General features: G+C 36.1%; 1 protein-coding gene across 9 annotated transcripts in view; it reads right to left on the bottom strand.

Annotated features, from left to right (window-relative positions):
* The window catches only part of ASCC1 (activating signal cointegrator 1 complex subunit 1), a 147,117-nt gene that overhangs the window by 72,855 nt on the left and 50,645 nt on the right, over positions 1-23,617 (bottom strand). The window lies entirely within an intron of this gene.

Below are 23,617 nucleotides of genomic sequence, written 5' to 3' on the forward strand. Positions count from 1 at the left end.
GAACTTCATTCCTTTTTAGGGTTGAATAATTACTCCACTGTATGGATACATCACATTTTGTTTATGTATCAGTTATTAAATGTTTGGGTTATTTCCACTTTTTGGCTACTATGAATAATGCCAATGGAAAGTTTTGTGATTCTAAACATCAACCCAAATTACTTCATCTAATGAAAGTGATTTTAAGGAACAATCAGCTTTAAATGTGTTGACGAAGGCTAAGTGCAATGCTTATCACCTCGGCAGAAACTGCCATCTTAGATAAGGCATGCAAAGTATTAAAAAGTCCCCCAAATGATTCTGATATACACAAGTTCATCCCAAACTACAGTTGAGAATTGCTTCCCTAGTAACGATAGCTTACATTTGTTGAGGCCTTACTCTGCTCCAGGCATTGTCCTACGAACTTTATAGGCAAAGTATTCTGAGGAAAGTACTATTATCATTCTTACTTTACAGATAAGGAAACTAAGGAAGACAAATCAAGTCACCTTCCCTAGGTAGCACTGCTAGAACGAGACAAAATCAAAATTCAAATCCATGCAATTAGGCCTCAAAGCCTACACTTTTGATCAGTATTCTATTGCCTCCTGAGGAACAGTGTCTTGAGGAGGCTGCAACAACGGGACCACCACCAGAGGCAAGTCCTTACCCATTTCAAAAAAGGTCACATAAGTGGGTCTGGTCACCAAACTAGTCCCAGGAATAAAGCAAATCTCATACTTCTACGAAAAGCAAAGGTCCTTTTCATATCTGCCTTTTCTTAGATACAACACCAAATGTCAAAAGATGTCATTAAGAAAATGAAAAGACAAGCCACAGGCTGGCAGAAAAAATATTTGAAAATCATATATCTGATAAATATAAATATATATGAAATTCTTCAAATTCAATAAGAAAAAGACATACAGCCTGATTTAAATAAGCAAAAGATTTGAATAGACATTTAACCAAAGATGATATATAAATGGCAAATAAGCACATAAAAAGATGCTCAATATCATTAGTCATTAAGGAAATGCAAATCAAAACTGCAATGAGATATCATTTCACATCCAGTAGAATGACTATAATCAAAAAGGCAGACAGTAACAACTGTTGGCAAGGATATGGAGAAACTGGGCTTCATACATTGCTGGGGAAAATGTAAAATAGTGCAGCAAATTTGGAAAACAGTTTGGCAGTTCCTGAAAAAGTTAATCATAAATTTACAATCTGACTCTGCCATTTCTCTCCTAGACTCTATCCAAGAGAAATGAAAACATACATATACATAGGTATAAATTTGCTGTAAGCAAATTTCATAGCAATATTATTCATAATAGCCAAAAATTAGAAATAATCCAAATGTCCATCAACTGGTGAATGGATAAACAAAATTTAGTATGTCCATACAATGGAATGTTATTTGGCAATAAAAAGTAATGAACTACTGATGAATGTAACAATATGAAGAATCCCAAAAGCATTATGCTAAGCAAAAGAAGCTAGATATAAAATACTACATATTATATGATTCCATATATATAAAATTTCCAGAAAGGCAAATCTATAGAGACTGAAAGCAGATTAATGGTTGTCTAGATATAGGGCTGTGACTGCAAATAGGCACAATGGAACTTTTTGGTGTGATGGAAATGTTCTAAAACTGGATTGTAGTAATGGTTGCACAACTCAATTCACTAAAAATAATTGCATCATACACTCAAAATGAGTGAATTTTAAGGTATGTAAATTATACCTCAATAAAGGTATTAAACATATGTGTGTGTGTATGCATTTTCTTTTAAAGAGCATCCTAGCAACCCTGAAGCAATTTTTCACCTCTAATTCAACCTGCTGTGAGCTATCTTTATGGAAAAAGTTAAGAGTAGTCATCCACACTATCAAAAAGTTTGATCAGCAACCAAACGTTTTTCAACCTACAATGTTAAAAACATTGTGCACATGTGAAAATATTTGTACATCATAAAGACAGTATCTCAAGTCACTGGAATAGGGTGTGTTGGGAACAACTGCACAGACATTTGGAAAAGAAATGCAATTATATCCATTTCTTACACCATACACAAGAATAAACTCCAAATGGATCAGAGATTGAAATGTAAAAAATGAAGCTATACAAGTACTAGAAGAAAACATGGGTAAATTCCTCTTTAACCTGAATGGAGAAAAAGACTTTCAAACCGTTACTAAAAACCCAGACTGCAATAAGAGAAAAGACTATTAATCTGACTACTTAAAAACAGAAACCATTTACATGCCAAAAAACTATCATAAGCAAAGTCAAAAGACAAATGATAAACTGGAAGATGATATTTACAGCATATACATTAGATAAAGAAGCTAACATCCCTAATACAGTTAAAAAAAAAAAAGCCTTTAAAAATATCAAAGGAAAAAGGAATCAACCTACCAAAAAATAGGAAAAAGACATAAGCAGACATTTCACAAAACAAAGATAAAAACGGCCCTTAAACACATGAAAAGATGTACACTTTCACTCATAAAAAAAATGCAAATTAAAACTACACTGAATACCATTTCTCACCCATCAAACTCAAAAGCTTGAAAACGCACTCTGAGAGGTTGTGGGGAAACAGATACTCTCATATATTGCTAGTGGAAATGCAAAATGTTCATCCCCTATGGAGGGAAATTTGGCAACATCTAACAAAACAAAGGCTGCATATGTATTCACCTTTTGACTCAATCCTACTTCTAGGAATTTACCCTGAAGATTCAACTCCAACAAAACAAGATGCATGCACACAGGGTTAGTCACTGCAGCATTATTGAGAAATATAGGAAACTATTTAAAGTCCAGGTATGGGAGGTTGGATGGAAATTGTATAAACCCACTGGGGAAGAAGATTTCTATAAACTGATAATGAGTGGTTTTCAGAATGTATTTTTAAGTGGGAAAAACAAAGTGCAAGAGAACATATAGTTTGCTACTTTTTATGTAAGAAAGGAGGAAAACAAGAAATACATATATGTTTATCTTTACAAAAAGGAACAGAGGACAGACAAATGGGGTGGGATGGGGGGATGATTTGGGTGTTTTTTTTTTCACTTTTATTTTTTATTCTTGTTCTGGTTCTTTCTGATGTAAGGAAAATGTTCAGAGATAGACTGTGGTGATGAACGCATAACTATGTTATCATACTGTGGACAGATGGATTGTATATCATGGATGATTGTATGGTGTGTGAATATATTTCAATAAAACTGAATTTAATAAATAAAAAATATATATATGAAAGTAAAAAAAAAAAAAAAAAAAAAAAAAAAAGCTTTAAACCCCAATCCCCAACTCTCCAACCTTCACCAATATTGAGTACTATAAAACTTTTTTATTTTTGCTAATTTGATAGATTAAAATGGTAACTTTGTATTTATGCAAATAAAGATAGTATAATTTGCAAAAAAAAATGTGTATGGAAAAATCTCTCATTACAACTAAAATTAAAAGCAAGACTAAGACTTACTTTAAAATTTTCTGTTAGAATTCTTTGAAGACATCAAATAAGCTTGAGAATAAAGAGAAACCAGCAAACTTTATTTACTTAATCTTTCAAAAACACTCATAAGCTTCAGTAAGACAGAAAACCAAGTCACCAGAGATTGAGGGGTATACCCCGACCCCATGAAGTTCTTGTTTGCTGCCAAGAAATAAAAGGCAAGGATATATGGGAATTTTTCTGAAAGAAATATTGACAATGTGACATCCCAGAAATTATTTCTGATCCATCTAAATCAACATTTAGTTAGATGGGAAGTGATAAATGCAGTAATAGCATGAGAGAAACTAGTGACTATTTCAGATTGAATTTATGGTATAGCTGCAGCTTGGTTGACATCCAGATATCAGTGACTGGTCTCTCAGGTCTGCAGCTTGGAACTCTGATGGCCTGTTTATTGAGAGGCTTCTCAGGAAAATAGCTTCCTTACATGGAAGAGACTGATTAATGGTAAAAGAATACAGTTTTTTAAAAAGATTTTTTTTCCTGATTATAAAATCTGTATCTGTTTATTGTAGGAAAATTGGAACTATGAGAATATTCAAATTAAAGAAGTAACCCTCATCCTAACCCCATCATTGTTAATATTTTGGAGTTTTCCTTTTAGTCTTTCACTATTTGCATAGAGAATCAAATTTTATTAAACTCTCATACGAATCTTTGAATTATGTAAGTGGACTTGCTGGTCAACATATAAAAAAATTATTTTTAAATTTTAAATAACTACCCTCCAAAAACCTATAAAAAGTTGAACTCCCTCCAATTAGGAATAAGGAAGGGTGCCTATTTTCCTACATTTTCATCATCACAGGATATCACTAATTCATAAAACAGTTGGCCAAATTTATAAGAGAAAAATAGTATTGTGTTATAAATGGTATTTACTTGACCTCTGATGAGGTTGAATTTTAATCAGGTGTTTATTAGCCATTTCTATTCACTGGAATATGTCTGTGGAAGTTTCAAGCTGTATGTACCCCAGAAAAACATGTTCTTAAAGTTAATCCATTTCTGTGGGTGTATAACCAATGTAAGTAGGATCTTTTGCTGAGTAGGATCTTAAGTTAAGATGCGACCCACCTTATTCAGGGTGGGTCTTAATCCTGTTACTGGAGTCTTTTATAAGAGAATGAAATTCAGACAAAGAAGGGGAAAGCCACAGAAGCAAGAAGCTGGAAACAACAAAACCTGGAAGAGAAGGGAGAGATCAGCAGATGCCACCATGTGACTTGCCATGTGACAACAGAGTCCAGGATTGGCCAGCCGCTGGTCTCTGGGGAGAAAGCATTGCCTAATTACACCTTGATTTGGACATTTTTGTCAGCCTTGAAACTATAAGCTTGTAACCTAATAAATCTCCATTGCAAAAGCCAAAAAAAAAAAAGGAACAGAGGACAAATAAACTAGAAGACAATGAAGTTGGTTACCTGCAAGAGATGAAGGGGAATGGGGCAGAGGGGATATAGGAAGGAATGACACATTTTTCCTGAGTATGCCTTTTTGTATAGTTTTGACTTTTGCAAGGACATTGATGTTCTACATATTAAATCAAAGATGGGAAGAGGGTTAAAACCTAAATATGAAATAAAATTTAAAAATGAAACAAACTGTATTTCAAATGAAAACCAAATCCACACTAAAGGGAGGGAATTACAAAAGAAGTGATCCAAGTAATTTACGAACACAATATTTGACTGTATATCTCAGTTTGGAGTAAGGTAGAGGAGTGGGGGAAAACTGCAAACAAATCCAGAATTCTTTTTAATAGATTTTTTTCTTGTAAGGATATTGGTGAAGCAAATTGAAAACTATTTTAAGTGTATCATTGGATTGAACAAATGAGTAAAGGTGTTGATGATATTGGAAGCCAGTATTCTTACTGTGGAAAAGAAACTTACGAATATGGAATGGGGAGGAGCAAATAAAAACCCTGTGGAAACGGACTGGAATTGGTACCGATGTGAACTACTGATTTCTAAAATAAATATAAGTATGTATATATGTATATGTATGTATACAACACACCCACATGCCTTATTTCCTAGCTCGGTTAGCTAAAAGGGCCTAAAAGCAAAGACATCCCAAGCATACCCAGAACCCATATTTTGGTCTCTAATACCATTTCCCAATAAAAGGAATCAGAGTTCCTTGAAGAAATTGCTGATTATGGGACTGGGGCACAAAGATACAAGATGAGCATGGAGCATCCTGTTATGCCAGAAAGTAAAGATGTAGTGAAAGAAAAATAATGAGGGCATGTCACCAACACAGGAACCAACTTGAAGGGACCCCGACTGGCTAAATCATGGGCAATTTGTGTACCAAAATACTTAAGGGTAATAATTTATAAACCATTGAAAAAGTAGAAATGTATGACTCTGTCAATGATTTAGAAAGATAGATAGATAGACAGACAGATAGATAGATAAAGGGAGGACTGTTTCTTCAAGCAGAATACTAAATGCCAAATGATAAATATAGAGAAAGTATTAGAGTTGGAAAAATCATAATTTGCAACCGTCATAGCCAAGACTGGTTCAGGCAAGTATCATCAAAGGATGCTGACCTAATGGGAAATTTTGTTGAGGAATAGAATTCTGCAGGGTCTTAAAATGCTTCCCCACAGACCATTTATGAGTAAACGTAGAAAAAAAAGTAACTATACAGTGGAAAAATCAATCAAATTCTTGACTGGATGATCAAAATTAAATCACTAAAAGGGACAAACTGACATCACGAACCCCTAGACGTGACACCCGGGGAAGGACACATCGTCACTTAAGCAATGTTTCAGTCAGTAATGCCCAACCTGAATCTACTCATGAGGAGACATCAGTCAAACCCCAAAAAAGAAATATTTTACTAAAGAAAAAAGTCAATGTCAAGAAAGACAAAGGAAGACCATGGAAATTGCTCAGATTCAAGGAGACTAGGACACATTTGTAACCACAGAGGCTGGGAGATATAAACTTTTCAGCACCCCAGACCTCCTCCTCTTGCCCACTCCCAAACAACACTGTTCCTCCCCTCAAGGGTAACACAATTCTGACTTTCACAGAAATCACATCCTTAGTTTTCTTTAGTTTTATCACCCAAGTGTGCATCACTAAAGAGTATAATTTAATTTTGCTTTTAAAAAAATTATTGGGAAATGTGGTAGGCACTATGATGTCACCAACACAGGAACCAACTTGAAGGGACCCCGACTGGCTAAATCATGGGCATGACAACTAAATACACTATCTAATCCTAGACTGAATCCTGAATTACAGGGAAAAATAATGCTATAAAGGATATTATTGAGTTAACTGACAAAATTGGAATATAGATGGCAAATTAGATAAAAGTATCAACGTTAAATTTACTGAAGTTGAGAACTATATGGTTATGTTTAAAAAATCGTTCTTCTTAGGAAATAAACATTGAAATATTATGCAACTCACTCTAAATTAGCTCAGAAAGAAAATACATATATACAAATATATCTATATAGAGAGAGAATGATAAATATGATAAAACATTAACAATGGCTGAATCTGAGTAGAGACTTTACGGGTATTCTTTGTATTCTTACTCTTAAAAATTTTCTGTGAGTTTAAAATTATTTCCTCTATTATGTCACAAACCAAGTGACATAAACAATATAAATTTATTATCCTATTATCCTCCGAAGATCAGAAGTCTTAAATGGGTGGGCAGGGTGATCCACTTCAGTGCCTTTTCCGGCCCCTAGAGGCTGTTTGCTTACCTTGGCTCCAGGCCTCACTTCATTCTGAACTCTGCTTCTGTCATCGCATGTCCTTTTCTGACTGTCCTGCCTCCCTCATGTAAGGACTCATCTGGATAACGCAGGATAATCTCCCCATCTCAAGATCTTTAAATTAATCACATCTGCAAAGTCCCTTTTGGCACATAAGGTAACATATGCACAGGTTTTGTGATTAAGACGTGAACATCTCTGGCGGGCCATCATAGTGCCTACCACATCTCCCAATAATTTTTTTAAAAGCAAAATTAAATTATACTCTTTAGTGATGCACACTTGGGTGATAAAACTAAAGAAAACTAAGGATGTGATTTCTGTGAAAGTCAGAATTGTGTTACCCTTGAGGGGAGGAACAGGGTTGTTTGGGAGTGGGCAAGAGGAGGTCGTCTGGGGTGCTGATAAGGTTATATCTCCCAGCCTCTGTGGTTACAAATGTGTCTGCTTATAAAAATTCACTGGTCTATATATTTATTCCATGCAGTCTTCTGATCTGTGTTTTATTTAGCAATTAAAAAGTTCTTTGACTCCTACAACTCAATAACAAAAAGACAAACAATCCAATTAAAAAACGGGCAAAAGACTTCACTAGACATTTCTCCAAAGAAGATATACAAATGGCCAATAAACACATGAAAAGATGCTCAACATCATGAGTCATTAGGGAAATCAAAACCATAATAAGATACCATTTCATACCCACGAGAATGGCTACTATTAAAAAAATGGAAAATAAGTGTTAGAGAGGATGCAGAGAAATATGGACACTCATACATTGGTGAGGATGTACAATAATGCAGCTGCAGTGGAAGACAGTTTGGCAGCTCCTCAGAAAGTTAATTATGGAATTACCATTTGACCCAGCAATCTGACTTCTAGCTATATACTCAAAATAACTGGAAACAGAGTCTCAGGCAGATATTTGTACACAAATTTTCAAAGTAGCATTATTCACAATAGCCAAAAAGAGGAAGCAACCCAAGTGCCCATCACAGATGAGTGAATAAACGAAATGTGGTATATACATACCATGGAATATTATTCAGCCTCAAAAAGGAATGAAGTCCTGATACACAGTACACATGGATGAACCTTGAAGACCTCATGTCGAGTAAAATAAGCCAGACACAAAAGGAAAAATTACTGTATGATACCATTCACATGAAATACCTAGAATAAGCATACTCACAGAGACAAAGTAGATGTCGATTACGAGGGACTAAGGTAGGTGGGGAGGAATGGGACGTTATTGCTTAATAAGTATAGGGTTTCTCTTTGGGGTGATGAAAATGTTTTGGTAATGGATGCTGGGGATGGTAGCACAACATTTTGAGTGTAGTTAGTATCAATGAATTATACATGTGAAAGTGGCTAAAATGGGGAATATTGTGTTGTATATATGTTACCACAATAAAATTATTTTTAAAAGTTTTTTTAAACTTCTAAGCACAACTATGAGAGAAAACACAGCACATTTTCAAGCTTTCATAGATTTTTTTAAGATAAAATTACAGTTTTTTTCTCTTTCTTTCTCAAAAAAAAAAAAGTGATTGGAGAAAGGAAAACCGGAAGAGGGGAAGACATTCCTTGTTATTGGCACATCAATACGGCTAGACTCAATCCTAAACCCTGACAAGTACCATCCAAGGTAAACTTGAATAGAATGGCCTTATAGTTAAATGAAAAGGACTAACTAGAAAACTAGATGTGCGGGGGGGTGGGGGGGTGGGGTGGAACTGAGGGTTAAGATTCCCAATTTATCATCTCAGTAACTTTCACATGTTATTGTTCTTTCCTCTTTTCTCCTTCTCTTTATTCTTCAGCCTTCTCCTACACACAACCTGCCCTAATATCAAGCTAAAAAAAGGAAAGCTCGTAATTTGATTTCCTTACTCTTTAAAGCTTACCTTAGTTAATGTGAGTTCACTTGCCAAGAAAACACTGAATACTGGGAAACAAAATGTACAGAATGCAAAAGAGCAGAACAGGAACAGATGGGTTATCTAAAGTCCACATAATCTGAAGTCTTTGGGGGAATTCTGAGCCTTGAGCGTTCAGTCTTTAACTCTATGGAGGATTATAATTTATACGGAACCTACTAGACAATCTTTTAAAAAATGGAAAATACCCTAAATTTTACCCTGCCACTTTCCACCAAGAAAAACTTTTCTCTTACTGAATTATCTAAATGTAATGTAGAACCAAACAATCTTCAAGGAAAAGGCATAAATCTCTAAGGCAACTGTTTTGCTTTGCTCGGAATATATCATATTCCCACCGGCAAGCCTGTTCATTGAAATGAGTGAAGACTAACATCAAATTCTTTACTCTAGGGGTTTAATTATACCGGGCCCTGCTCCAACATTACCATTACTTGGAGCTGGAACTATTTCACTTCATTAGGTTGGCCTCCAGGCTGGCGCCAGAAAATTCTAATGGTGTTGACCTTCCACCCAACAGGGAGAAGAAAAGGCTGAAGTAACAGGAATTCCATGAAGCAGTTTTGTCTAGATAAAAAAAATAATGCGTATCTTTATGACTAAGTCAATATCTCTGAGCCTCAGTTTCTTTACGTGTTAAAGAAGGTCTCATCTACAAAAAACTGCATGCAAAAGCTACCTCCACAGAAAGCTTATGAGAAGGCCAGAGTCACAAAGTTCAAAGTCATGTCCTGACACAGCAGTTCCAGGTGCAGGAGCTTAAGCCTCTCACTCCAACTGCAGCTCCTTATATGCCATGTTACTGCAGGGCCTCCACTGATTGCACTTTTAATCCAGTACTCTGGGTTCCAGTAGCCTCATCATTTCAGAACTTCAGGCATAACAAAGATTTGTGACTTAGTTATGAAAGAGCATTTCACCTGGAATTCAGAGTCTAGGGTTCTAATTCCAACACTGTTACAAACCAGCTATAATAAGGCAAGTTATTTCACTTCTCTACCCCTTGGTTTCCTCTGTAAAATGAAGGAGATGGCTTACATTGCCTCTAGGCCAAAAATCCTCCTTTTTTTTTTTTCCACAAGCTCCCATGAAACCTATAATTAAGCCCTTGTTAACAAAATAGGTATTTGTGAGGAATCAACTGATTGATTTCCTGATATCTTATATGCAAATAAAAAATAAATAAGCATGGAAGCCTTCCCTATATTTTCTTTATTTTTTATGGACAAATCCCATAAAAATTACTTCTGAGCAGATGATATAAACCCCATTCACAAATGAAAGTTATCCAAAAAAGGCAGAGTGGTGAAAAAGAGAATTTGGCTTTGTAACAAGACAGGACTAGCATAAAATTCTAATTCGGCCACCTATCAGCAGTTTGACCCGGGGTGAGTTACTCAATCTTTCTGAAACTCAATTTCATCATTTATAAAACAGTGGCGACACTTCCTTCTCAGGGCATCTGAGGATTAAATGAAATATATATGATGCCTCTGGCACACAAGTAGTATGGAATAAATGCAGGCTTCCTTCTTTTCTTGCTTTTTACATGACTGTGACCTCCCTTTTAAAGCAGCATCAAGAATTAAATTAGGCTCTGCTGAGTCATTTCCATTATTCTCTAAGAATGTTCAGAAAAGCTGACTTTCATTTGAGAGTATCTATACTTATTAATAAAATACCTTGTTAAGTTGTATAAGCTTCAGAAATAGAAGGTTTTGATTCTCCTGGCTTATAAATTCTATCTATTCAAACATAATTATGGTAAAGTGGAGAGACTCTTTAAAACAGAGGACAAATATTCCCAGCATCAGCTTTTACAACTGACCAGAGAGAACTTTCTCATGCATTGTCTAAATATCCTCACACATTAAAAAGGAGTTAAGAGCATCTCCTTCACTTAAGAATGCATCCTTCTTACTTTTGATAAACACAAGAAGAGTTAAGACTGCTTTTCTAAAAGTTAACTATTTCTCCACAAGTTGCTTGAAAGCACTAGATAGTAATGTATCTATCAGTTTACATTTATTCCCAAAGATAGTCAGATCACTGTGATAGGTTAACAGTAACCACCTGTTCAAGCTAGACATTCAGAATCTTCTTCTTGATGCTACTCTTTCCCTGACTTCCCTTATTGTAATCCATGTTATTACAAAAAGTCCAGTTTGTTATAACAATAATAACAGTAGCAACTAACACTTACACAGCACTAGCTGTGTGCCATGCTCTGTTCTAAACATTTCACACTTATTAACTCATTTAATCTTCATATCAGCATTGTAAAGTAAGTACTATTATTACCCCACCTTAGAGATGACCTCTTAAATATCTTCAGAATATATCCCCTCCTGAATCCATCACAGACCCTAGTCTTCTTTCAATAAACTGCATCAAGAGCCTAATACCTGCCTCTGGTATCCGCCTCCTGAACTCTGAATCCATCCTCTATATGGCCTCCAGAATTATTTTCCTGTTGTACTAAGTTCATCACATAGTGCTCCGTTTAAAATCTTTACTAGTTCCTTACCATCCATAGGATACTTCAAAATCTTTAACCCACACAAGACTCTTCATGACCTGGATGCCATTTACCTTTCTGCTCTCAACTCCTACCTCTTTCCTACACTGCTCACTTTCCAGACCATAGTCTTAAACTCCTCGCTCCCCTGAACATAGCACATTAAAACATTTCCACACCCTGCAAGTACCATTTTCTCCACCCAGAATGCTCATCCTACCCTGGCCAGCCTGGCACAAGCTCCTGCTCTCCCTTCAAGACCCTGCTCAAGCATCACCTCCCTTTTAGAGCCTTCTTTGCCTGCTGCAGAATCTCTCCTCTGGGTACCCACTGCACCCCCTGTAATAGCACTTATCTCTCAGCACCATGTCATTTCTGTAAAAAGACTATTTCCCCCACTAGAATATGAGATTCTTAAGGGCAGAGTCCATGTTTTATTCAACTGTATATTATTAGTACATAAAACATAGCCAGGTAATATGGTAGACAGTTAATAAACAGTAAATGGATAAAAAGAAAATTTGTTCAGAACTACCACCTCCATCCAAATAGTGTAATACCTGAATCTTGTAAACATCTCCTTTTCTTATTTTCCTACCCAACATCAGGGCTCATATGTTCACAACTTTTATTTTACAACCAAGACAACTATCCCATCTTCATCCTAAATTAGTTCATAAGATAACTACAAATCCTACAATATGCCATAAACATGAAGAATTCTAATTATACACTAAAGCTTTTATATATAAATTTTCTTCTTCAGTAAATAATCCTAACTGGGGCGGGGTGAGAGGCACAACCAACAGAACCATTAGCCATTTCTGCCCAATATCGGGCCTTCACACTACAACATGAGCAGAATTCTGCAGTTTCTGGAGCTATAACCTATTCAGGTTCTCTAGTCAGCCTGAGAAATCCCCTGTTGTTTCAGACAGATCTATAAGCCTTCAGAATGCTCCACCAAACAGTCTTGAATTACTGTTTTTCATTACTGATGTGCTTTCTGCTAGACCCTGCTGTGAGATAAAGGGGAATTATAGCACCATTACTAGCTACAGAATGATTAAGAGATATACAGGATTGTAATATACTTCTTGAACCAAGAGACAGCGAGACATCTTTGAATCTTAATGCAAGAGAGGAAAGAGTGAAAAAAATAAGGAGCAGTTTATCTGCAGATCACATAGATGATAAATACCTTACTGATGTCTCTAAGCAGCTAAATTCTACATTATACAACCAGGCTTAGGGAGCTAAAGCACAGGGATGATGGTGATAATGTCTATAGTCAAACATTTCTTATGTAACTAATAAGTGCAAAAGAAGGTGATTTCAGGAAATGCTATTCTAAAACATAAATTCACAGTTTTCTTGGAAAGTCAAGGGTGAAGCCAAGGACAAGCAAGCTATTAAACAAAGAGGGAAAAGAGACCAACTATTACAAAGGAAGAAACAAGAAGTTCGAGGGAAGGACAGGATGAGACTGGGAGGAGAAAAGTTGTCTACTGTACCAGAATGGGAACTTCATCAACAACAAAAAAGACAACCCAACTTAAAATTAGGTAAAGGACTTGAATAGACATTTCTCCAAAGAAGATATACAAATAGCCAAAAAACACATGAAAACATGCTCAATAATATTAGCATTTTAGCATTAAGGAAATGCAAATCAAAACCACAATGAGAAACCATTTCGATACCCACTACAATGACTACTATTAAAAAAACAGAAGATAACAAGTGCTACCAAGAATGTGGAGAAACAGGAACATGAATACATTGCTGGTGGGAATATAAAATGGTATAGCTGCTGTAGAAAACAGTTCAGTGGTTTCAAGAAAGTTAAGTATAGAATTACCATATGACCAGGCCATCCCACCTCTAGGTATATACCCAAAAGAACTGAAAGCAGAGACACAAACAGATATTTGCACACCAATGTTCATAGAGTCATTATTCACAATTGCCAAAAGGCAGAAGCAATGCAAGTGTCCATCAGTGGAAGAATGGATAAGCAAAATGTGGTACAGCCATACAATGGAATATTATTCAGCTGTAAAAAAGAATGAAGTTCTGATGCATGCAACAACATGGACGAACCTTGAAGACATCACATCGCATGAAATAAACCAGACACAAAAGGACAAATACTGTATGCTCTCACTTACAAGAAATAATTAGAATTTAAAAATTCATACTGTCAGAAATTAGAACACAAGTTACCAGGGACAAGATAGGAGTAAGGAATGATAACTTAATGCTTAATTGATACAGAGTTTCTGGTTGGGGTGATGGAAAGCTGTGGTAAAGGATGATGGTAATGGTAGCTCAACACTGTAAATGTAATTAACACCACTAAACTGTATACTTGATAGCGGTTAAAATGGGAAATTTTAGGTTGTATATATGTTATCAGAATTTTTTTAAAACCCATAAACTGTACAACACAAAGAGTAAAACCTAATGTAAACAATAGACTATAGTTAATAATATAATACTATTGTTTCATCAATTGTAACAAAGGTGCCACATTAATGTAGAATATTAATAGGGAGGGAGAACCTAAGATGGCGGCCAGGTGAGACGGCAAAAAAACACCTCCGTGAAAAATACTAGATAAAAACCAGAAAGTGACCCAGAACACCACTTCCAGCTTAGTATCAGCCAGACAAGGTCTGCTAAATCCACAGGGAACGTGCATTTGGTGAAACCAGGAGCCTGCATTCTGAAACAACACAGGTCCTGGAAGAGCACAACTGGCAAGGGGGAACCGCTTGGAAATCCCAGGGAACCTATGCAAATACCAAGAACTGTGGGTCAGCGTTAGACAATCTGTGGACTGAAATGAAGGCTTAGGCTCCTGAAACAGCCTTAAATCTCTGGGAACACCTGGGAGGTTTGATTATTAAAGCTGCCCTGCCTCCCTAACCACCCAGACACAAGCCCCACATTCAGGATGGATAGCATCAACACCACACCCAAACTTGGTGTACAAATCGGACCCCACAAGAATCAGACCCCCACACACCACAAGAACAAAGTTGGGGAGAAATGACTTGAGGGGAGTAGGTGACTCAAGGACGCCATCTGCTGGTTAGTTAGAGAAAGTGTACGCCACCAAGCGGCAGTTCTGACAAATTAGGGATCAAGTAAAGCAAATGCCAAGAGGCCAAAAACAACAGAAAATCTTAAAGCATATGATAAAACCAGATGATATGGAGAACCCAAACCAAAACACCCAAATCAAAGATTCAGAAGACACACAGTATTTGGCACAATTAATCCAAGAACTACAGACAGGCAACAAGAGCATGGCACAGGATATAAAGGACATGAGGAAGAGGATGGCACAGGATATAAAGGACATAAAGAAGAAACGGCAAGAGTAAATAAAAAAATAGACGATCTTATGGAAATAAAAGAAACTGTAGGCCAAATTAAAAAGACTCTGGATACTCATAATACAAGATTAGGGAAGTTGAACAACAGCTCAGCCTCCTCGAGGACCACATAACAGAAAATTAAAGAACAAAATAAAGAATGGGGAAAAAAATTGAAAAAATTGAAATGGAACTCAGGGATATGATAGATGATATGATAGATAACATAAAACTTCCAAATTTAAGACTCATTGGTGTCCCAGAAGGGGAAGAGAAGGGTAAAGGTCTAGAAAGAGTATTCAAAGAAATTGTTGGGGAAAACTTCCCCAACCTGCTACACAATATAAATACAGAAAGCATAAATGCCCAGCGAACTCCAAATAGAATAGATCCAAATAAACCCACTCCAAGACATATTCTGATTAGACTGTCAAATACTGAAGAGAAGGAGCAAGTTCTGAAAGCAGCAAGAGAAAAGCAATTCACCACATACAAAGGAAACAACATAAGACTAAGTAGTGACTACTCAGTGGCAACCATGGAGGCGAGAAGGCAGTGGCATGACATATTTAAAATTCTGAGAGAGAAAAATTTCCAACCAAGAATACTTTATTCAGCAAAACTCTCCTTCAAATTTAAGGGAGAGCTTAAATTTTTCACAAACAAATGCTGAGAGATTTTGCTAATAAAAGACCTGCCCTACTTCAGATACTAAAGGAAGCCCTGCCGACAGAGAAACAAAGAAAGGAGAGAGAGATATAGAGAATTTTAATAGACATATATAGAACATTACATCCCAGGTCACTGTGACACACATTCTTCTCTAGTGATCACGGATCTTTCTCCAGAATGGACCACATGCTGGGACATAAAAACAAGCCTCAATAAATAAAAAAAAAAAAAAATGAATTTGTTCAAAGCACATTCTCTGACCACAATGGAATACAAATAGAAGTCAATAACCATCAGAGACTTGGAAAAATCACAAACACCTGGAGGGTAAAAATGAGGGGGAGATGAAAACATTCCCAGATAATCAAAAGCTGAGGGACTTCACCACCAGTAGATCAGTCCTATAAGAAATGCTAAAGGGAGTTGAGCAGGCTGAAATGAAGGGACACTGAACAATTGACTGAAACTACATGAAGAAATAAAGATTTCCAGTAAAGATCACATGGTAAATATAAATACCAATACTACTGTATTTTTGACTTATAACTCCACTATTTACTTCCTACAGGATCTAAAATACATAAACTGTAATGATAAATCAGTGGTTTTGGACTCAATGTAAAATACGTAATTTTTGACAAGAACTACATAAAGGTGGGGGAATGATGGAGTATAGGAACATAGTTTATGTGTCATATTGAAGTTAAGTTGATATCAAAGAAAAACAAGATTGTCATACATTTAAGATGTTAAATTTAAGCCCCACGGTAAACACAAAGAAAGTATCAGAGAATATGACCATAGAGATGGAAAGTAGAGTAGGGGTTCTGAGAAGTGGGGGAAGAGGCAATGGGGAGTTATGAAATTAGACTAGGGTTTCTGTTTGGGATGAAGGGAAACTTCTAGAAATGGATGGTGGGAAGGTGATAGCATTGCAACATTCTAAATGTGATTAATCCCACTAATGGAATGCTAGGGAGGGGGTGGAATGGGAAGATTTAGGCTATATATATGTTTCAACAATTGGAAAAAAAATAAAATAAAAGACAGTCTAAACAGATGACAATTAAATGCCAAGGATGATCCTGGATAGGATCTGAGGATGGAGGAGAGGAGGCTCAAAGGGACACAGATGGGACACAAGAAAACAAAAAAAGGAAATATAGAATGTAAGCTTTATATCAATGTTGAATTTCTTGAACTTCTTAGCTGCGCTTAATGAGATTGCATAAAAGAATGTTCTTGTCCATGGGAAAGGTATATGTGAATTATACTGTTTGTTCAAAGATATGTGTGCTTGCTCTGATATGTTCAGAGGACAGAGCAATACATGATGGATAATAGGGAGGGAGGGACAGAGGGAGGGAAAGAAAGAAACGGTGGTGTGACAGGATGGATGTTAAAGGTGGTGGATCAGGGTATCAGGGAAGGGGGGTCAGGGTATGATGGAGTTCTATGTATGGGGTTTGTACTGTTTTTGCAACTGTTCCTATAAGATTGAATTTACTTCAAAATAAAATTTGTTAAATAAATACATATATATATAATTGACTATTTAAAGGAAAAAAAATAAGGTATTGTAGGATTTACATATAGAAGCAAAATGAGTGACAACAACAAGACAAAGGACAGGAGGGCAAAATGGATGATACATTGTAAAGTTCTCACGTAATACGTAAAGTGGTGTTGTATTTTTTGAAGGTAGACTGTGATAACTTAAAGATGTATATTGTAAACCTTAGAGTACTCACTATTAAAATAAAACAAAGATACATAGTTAATAAAGCAATAGTGGTGATAAAATGAAATAAAAAATATATTTTTTAAACTTCAATCCAAAAAAGGGGAAAAAAAGTAAAAAAAGATGTGAAAAATGGAAAGAAAGAACAAGATGGTTGATTTAAACCCACCCATTTCTATAATTACATTAAAGGTAAATAGTCTCACTGCTCCAATCAAAAGGCAGGATGTCAGACTGGATAAAAAAGCAATACCCAACTGTATGTTGCCTATAATAAACCTATTTTAAATGTAAAAGTACAAATATGTTAAAATTAAAAGGATGAAAGAAGATATACAACGTAAATACTAACTGTTTTAGTTTCCTAGGCTGCTCAAGCAAATACCATACAAAGTGATGGCTTAAACAATGGTTTTTGAGGTTAGGAAAAAAGTCCAAATCAAGCCACCATCAAGGCGATGCTTTCTCCCCAAAGACTGTGACGTTCTGGAACTGGCTGCCAGCAATCCTTGATTCCTGGCTCCTCTTCACACGGTAATGCAGATGGCGGCCTCTCCTGGCCTCTTCTCTTCCAGGTTCCACTGACTTTCAGCTTCTTGCTTCCTATGGCTTCCTCTCTATCTGTCTGAATTTCATTCTGCTGATAAAGGACTCCAGTAATAGGATTAAGACCTAACCTGATAGGGTTGGGCCACACCTTAACTGAAGTAACCTCATCAAAATGTCCTACTTAGAATGGGTTCACACCCACAGGGCTGATTAAGTTTAAGAACATGTTTTTCTGGGGTACATACAGCTCCAAACCACCAGAGTAATCACAATAAATATACTGGAAAAAGCAGACTTCAAAACAAGGAACATCGTCAGAGACAGAGAGGGACATTTCATAATTTAAAAGGGATCAATTCATCCAGAAGACACAAAATCCTAAATGTACATAACAGAACTTTGAAAAACTTGGAAAAAAAAACTTGACAAAACAAAGAAGAAATAGACAAATCCACAATTACAGTAGGATATTTCAACACTCCACTTTCAGTAATTAACAGAACAAGTAGATGGAAATCAGTATGGGTACAGCAGACTTGAACAACACTAACAACCAGCATGACCTATATAACATTTATAGAACACTCTACCACAAAACAGCAGAATACACATCTTTTTCAAATGTACATGAAACATTTATTAAGACAGACCATCTTCTGGATCAGAAAATAGATCTAAATGAATTTTAAAAGACTGGAATCATACAGAGTATGTTATCTGACTACAAGAGAATTAAATTGGAAATCAGTAACAAAAAGATACCTGGAAAATCCCCAAACTGTTGAAAAATAAACAACACACTTCTGAATAATACATAGGTCAAATAAGAAATCACAAGATGCTGGAACTCTGGACACCAACTACAATGCCATTAAGTACCCAGAATTAATGCAGATGCCACAATTTAAGAGCACAGTTCCCACAAGACTGTTATCCATCAGATACAAGATGCAAGTTCAAGAATTCCGAGGACCACCTTCATTTCTGACCAACTGGCTACAATTTGAGGGTCTCTACCACACCTTGAGGTTCAATAATCTGCTAGAACAATTGAGAGAACTCAGGAAAGGGCTGTAACTACAACTACAGTTTCATTATAGCAAAAAGGATGCAAATTTGTGGGATTGAGAAAACCTTCTGGACCAAAAGGGGGAGAGAAATGAAACAAAATAAAGTTTCAGTAGCTGAGAGATTTCAAATTTGGAGTCAGAGGTCATTCTGGAGGTTACTCTCATGCATTATATAGATATCCCTTTTTAGTTTTCAGTGTATTAGAATAGCTAGAAGGAAATACCTGAAACTGTTGAACTGCAATCCAGTATCCTTGATTCTTGAAGACGATCGTATAACTATATAGCTTATATGGTGTGATCCTGTGATTGTGAAAACCTTGTGGCTCACACTCTCTTTATCCAATGTATGGACAGATGAGTAGAAAAATGGGGACAAAAAGTAAATGAATAATAGCAGTGGGGAGGGGTAGCAGATGTTTTGGGTGTTCTTTTTTACTATTATTTTTATTTTTATTCTTATTTTTATCTTTTGGAGTAATGAAAATGTTCATAAATTGATTTTGGTGATGCATGCACAACTATAGGATGATACTGTGAACAACTGTACACTGTTGATGATTGTATGGTATGTGATATATCTCAATAAAATTACATTTTAAAAGGATGCAAATAAGGAGTCAAAAGAAGAGACACAAGGGTATGGTCTGGGAGGGTTTCAACGGCAAAGCTTCCGTTACCTCTCCCTATGGAGTCAGGATGCATCACCCTCCTGGCACATCAAATATGTGTTATTGGTCAGGAAACTCACCTGAGCTTTGGTGGCCAGAGTATTTATTGGGGTTTCAGTCCACAGGCATTGTTGAACTTGATCTCAAACTTGCACTTCTCTCCTGAAGATTGGGCTGATACTATATGTCCTAAGGCTCCAACCCTTTAATCACAAAATTGGTCTTTCTAGTACAGCCACCCCCAATCCACCTAAGATAATCAGTGTAGCCACCTCAATCCTGAGTCATCTTATTACGATAAACTATCAAGTATGGTATTATTCAATGAATAATGAAAGACTCCGATCATGGGAAATTCCAAAGATTTAGAGGGTATCTCCCAGGAACCAGGAACAAAGATCAGCCAAGTTCTTTATTACACAACACAAGTAAAATGAAAAAATATTGTGAACTAAATGAAAATGAAAGTGAAACATACCAAACTGCTGGGAGACACAGCTAAAGAATTGTGTCGAGGAAAATTAACAGCTTTAAATGCTTATAATAGAAAAGAAAAAAGGTCTCATATCAATGATCTAAGTTTCTACATTAAGAAGCCAGAAGAATGAAGAGCAAATTAAGCCCAAAGTTAAGCAGAAGAAAAGAAATAAAAATAAAAGCAGAAATCAATGACATAGAAAACGAACAAAAAAAAGAGAAAAATCAATGTAACCAAAAGCTGAGTTTTTGAAAGGATTCACACCATTGATAAACTTCTAGCCATACAGATCAGGAGTAAAAGAGAGAAGATACAAGTTACCAATATCAGCTTGAAAGGAGATATCACTACAGAGTTTACTAACATTAAAAGGGTGATTAAGAAATACTATGAACAGCTTTATTCCAAAGAATTAAAAAATTTAGATAAAATGGAAAAATCCCTTGAAAGTACAAGTTACCAAAGCACACTCAAGAAGAAACAGATAATGTGAACAGGTCCTAAATCAATTAAAGAAACTGAATTCATGACTTGTAACTTTCTCACAAACTCCAAATCTATGTGGCTTCACTTGGTGAATTCTATCAAACATTTAAAGAAGAAATAATACCTACATAAACCTATACAAACTCTTTCAGAAAAAGAAGGGAACACTTCCCAACTCATTGTACAAGGTCATTATTACCCTGTTATCAAAACCAGATGAAGACATCACAAGAAAAGAAAACTAAAACCAATATTGCTCACGAACAAAGAGGTAAAATCCTGAATGTATTAAAAGGATAATATATTCCAGCAACATACAAAAAGGATAATACATCAAGTGAGGTTTATCTAAGGAAAAAAGTTGTTTAACAATCAAATATCAATGAATGTTTTATATATAAATATATATATATAATATTTTTAAATCAATTCAGCAAATTTACATTATGAAGAAGATAAAAGTATATTTATTTCAGTAAATACTGAAAAAGCATTTGACAAAGTTTAATACCCAATCATGATGTTTTAAAATTCTTAGCAAACCAGGAACAGAACAGAATTTACTCAATCAGATAAAGAACATCTATGAAGCCAGATAATGGGCTTACATTATACTTAATAATAGAAGTTCCCCCATAAGAATATTATGCAGCTCTAAGACAGAACGAAGATGTGGATCATATAATAACGTGGATGAACCTTGAGGACATTATGTTGAGTGAAGTTAGCCAGAAACAAAAGGACAGATTCTGTATGGTCTCACTAATATGAACAGACATTAATGAACAAACTTTGGGAGTTAAAAGCTGACGACGAAGGCGACCAGGAAACAGAAAGAGGGTAGAGATCAAACATTTGATGCTGAAGGACTACAGAATGTTTAGCAAGATTGATTGTATAGATCCAGAAATAGATAGCATAATATTGCGTGATGGTAGCACAGTATTGTAAGTACACCAAACAAAGATGTCGTGAATAAAGCTGAAAGAGGTGGGCTAGGAGAATGTATGACACCAGAGGTAAAGATAGATGATAAAGACTGGGACTGTTGAACTTGGCAAAAACTGGAGTGGCCAATGACTGTTACTAAATATACAAATATAAAATGTTTTTGCATGTGGGAGAGCAAATGAATGTCAACCATGCAGAGTGTCGAAAAAGGGATGGTATTTGGGAAAAAACATAATCAAAGCAAACTGGAATCTATGGTCAACAGTAACATCGTAATATACCTCCATTAAATGTAACAAAGGCAATATGCCAATGCTAAGTGTATATGGGAGGGGGATATAGGAGAGGAATATGGGATTCTTGGTAGTGGTGTTATTTTCTGTCCTTACTATTATACTATATTGTATGACATGTTATTTTTTCTTTTATCATCTTTTTTATTATTGCTAAAAAAATTTTTCTTTCTTGTAGTAATCAGTATGTTCAAGTGCCGATTATGGTGATAACTGTACAACTTTATGATGATATCATGAACAACCAATTGTGTACTGCGGATGAATGTATTGTATGTGAATATAACTCTATAAAATTGTAGGAAAAAAATATATATAGGAGTAAAAGTGTTGGAGAAAACATGGTGAGAGGGATATACCTATCTACTATTGATGAGCAGGTAGAATGGTGTACCCTTTCTGAAGGTCAGTGTGGTGATTCCACAAAAACTTAAGTATGTGGGGACCATAAGGTCCTGCAACCTCATTATGGGGTATGTCATTTGAAGATCTGAGAGCAGAGACATGAATGTACATTTGCAAACTTGTGTTCATGGAGGCAGCAATCATGATTTGCAACGGACGGAGGCGACCTAAGGGTACATAGACTGAGGAACAGAATGGTGAACTGTGGCGTATGCATACAATGGAATATTGAGCAACTACGAGAAGGAGTGAAGCTGTGATACACACGAGGTGAATGGATCTTGTACACAGTATTTGAGCGAAGTACGCCAGAAATAAATGCAGGCACTATAATGCCTCGCCAATATGGACTAACTATGGACTTGATTACTGTAATGGTCCCTAGATTGTAAGCTCTTACAGCAGTCAACTCTATTCCTGAATTGTAAAGCCTATCTCTAAACTTTGAGATACTGGTCCCTTAGTGTATGACCTGATTGGTCTCTGGAACAATGTGTATCTCTGAGACACCTGAAACTCAGAGCTAGAGCTCGGCAGATATGAATGTCAGTATTAGTGCATACAGCAACTGTTAAAAAAAAGCTGAAAAAAAGCCCAGACTTCAACTAGTGACGTGAATGAAGCAGATCTGGTTAAGACTAGGGCAAACTGGGCCAAAGGGTAAAGGTTGAAACTGACTGTGTTTTAAAACTTCAGCTTCCATGTGAGACCAAAGGAAGAGATGTCTATTTGGTGCAGGATCTATATTTTCTAAACAGTATAACTCTACAGTTGGTTTGTTCAAACACCACGATTGCATGGAGCTTTGACTAGGAAGTGAGATACGGTGGGTTGGTATAGGTTACAGAGAAATCATGACACATCCCAAAGTAGTTTGGGCAGAGAATAAAAAACATATTTACAGCCCCTCCCCTTCCCGAGGAGCTGGGAGAAGGTGCAGAAGCATTGGACTTCCTCACCTGGACTGGTGCTGATGTTGTCACAAACATTGGGACTAGCAGTTTGATGTGCCGAACCCTCTATCACGGGACTTGCCTTTATGAAGCTCATTACTGCAAAGGAGAGGCTAAACTTGCATATAATTGTGCCTAAGGGTCTCCCCCTGAGTACCTCTTTTGTTGCTCAGATGTGGTCCTCTCTCTCTCTAAGCCACCTTGGCAGGTGAACTCACAG

Source organism: Choloepus didactylus, chromosome 15, assembly GCF_015220235.1.
Source record: "Choloepus didactylus isolate mChoDid1 chromosome 15, mChoDid1.pri, whole genome shotgun sequence".
NCBI lineage: Eukaryota > Metazoa > Chordata > Mammalia > Pilosa > Megalonychidae > Choloepus > Choloepus didactylus.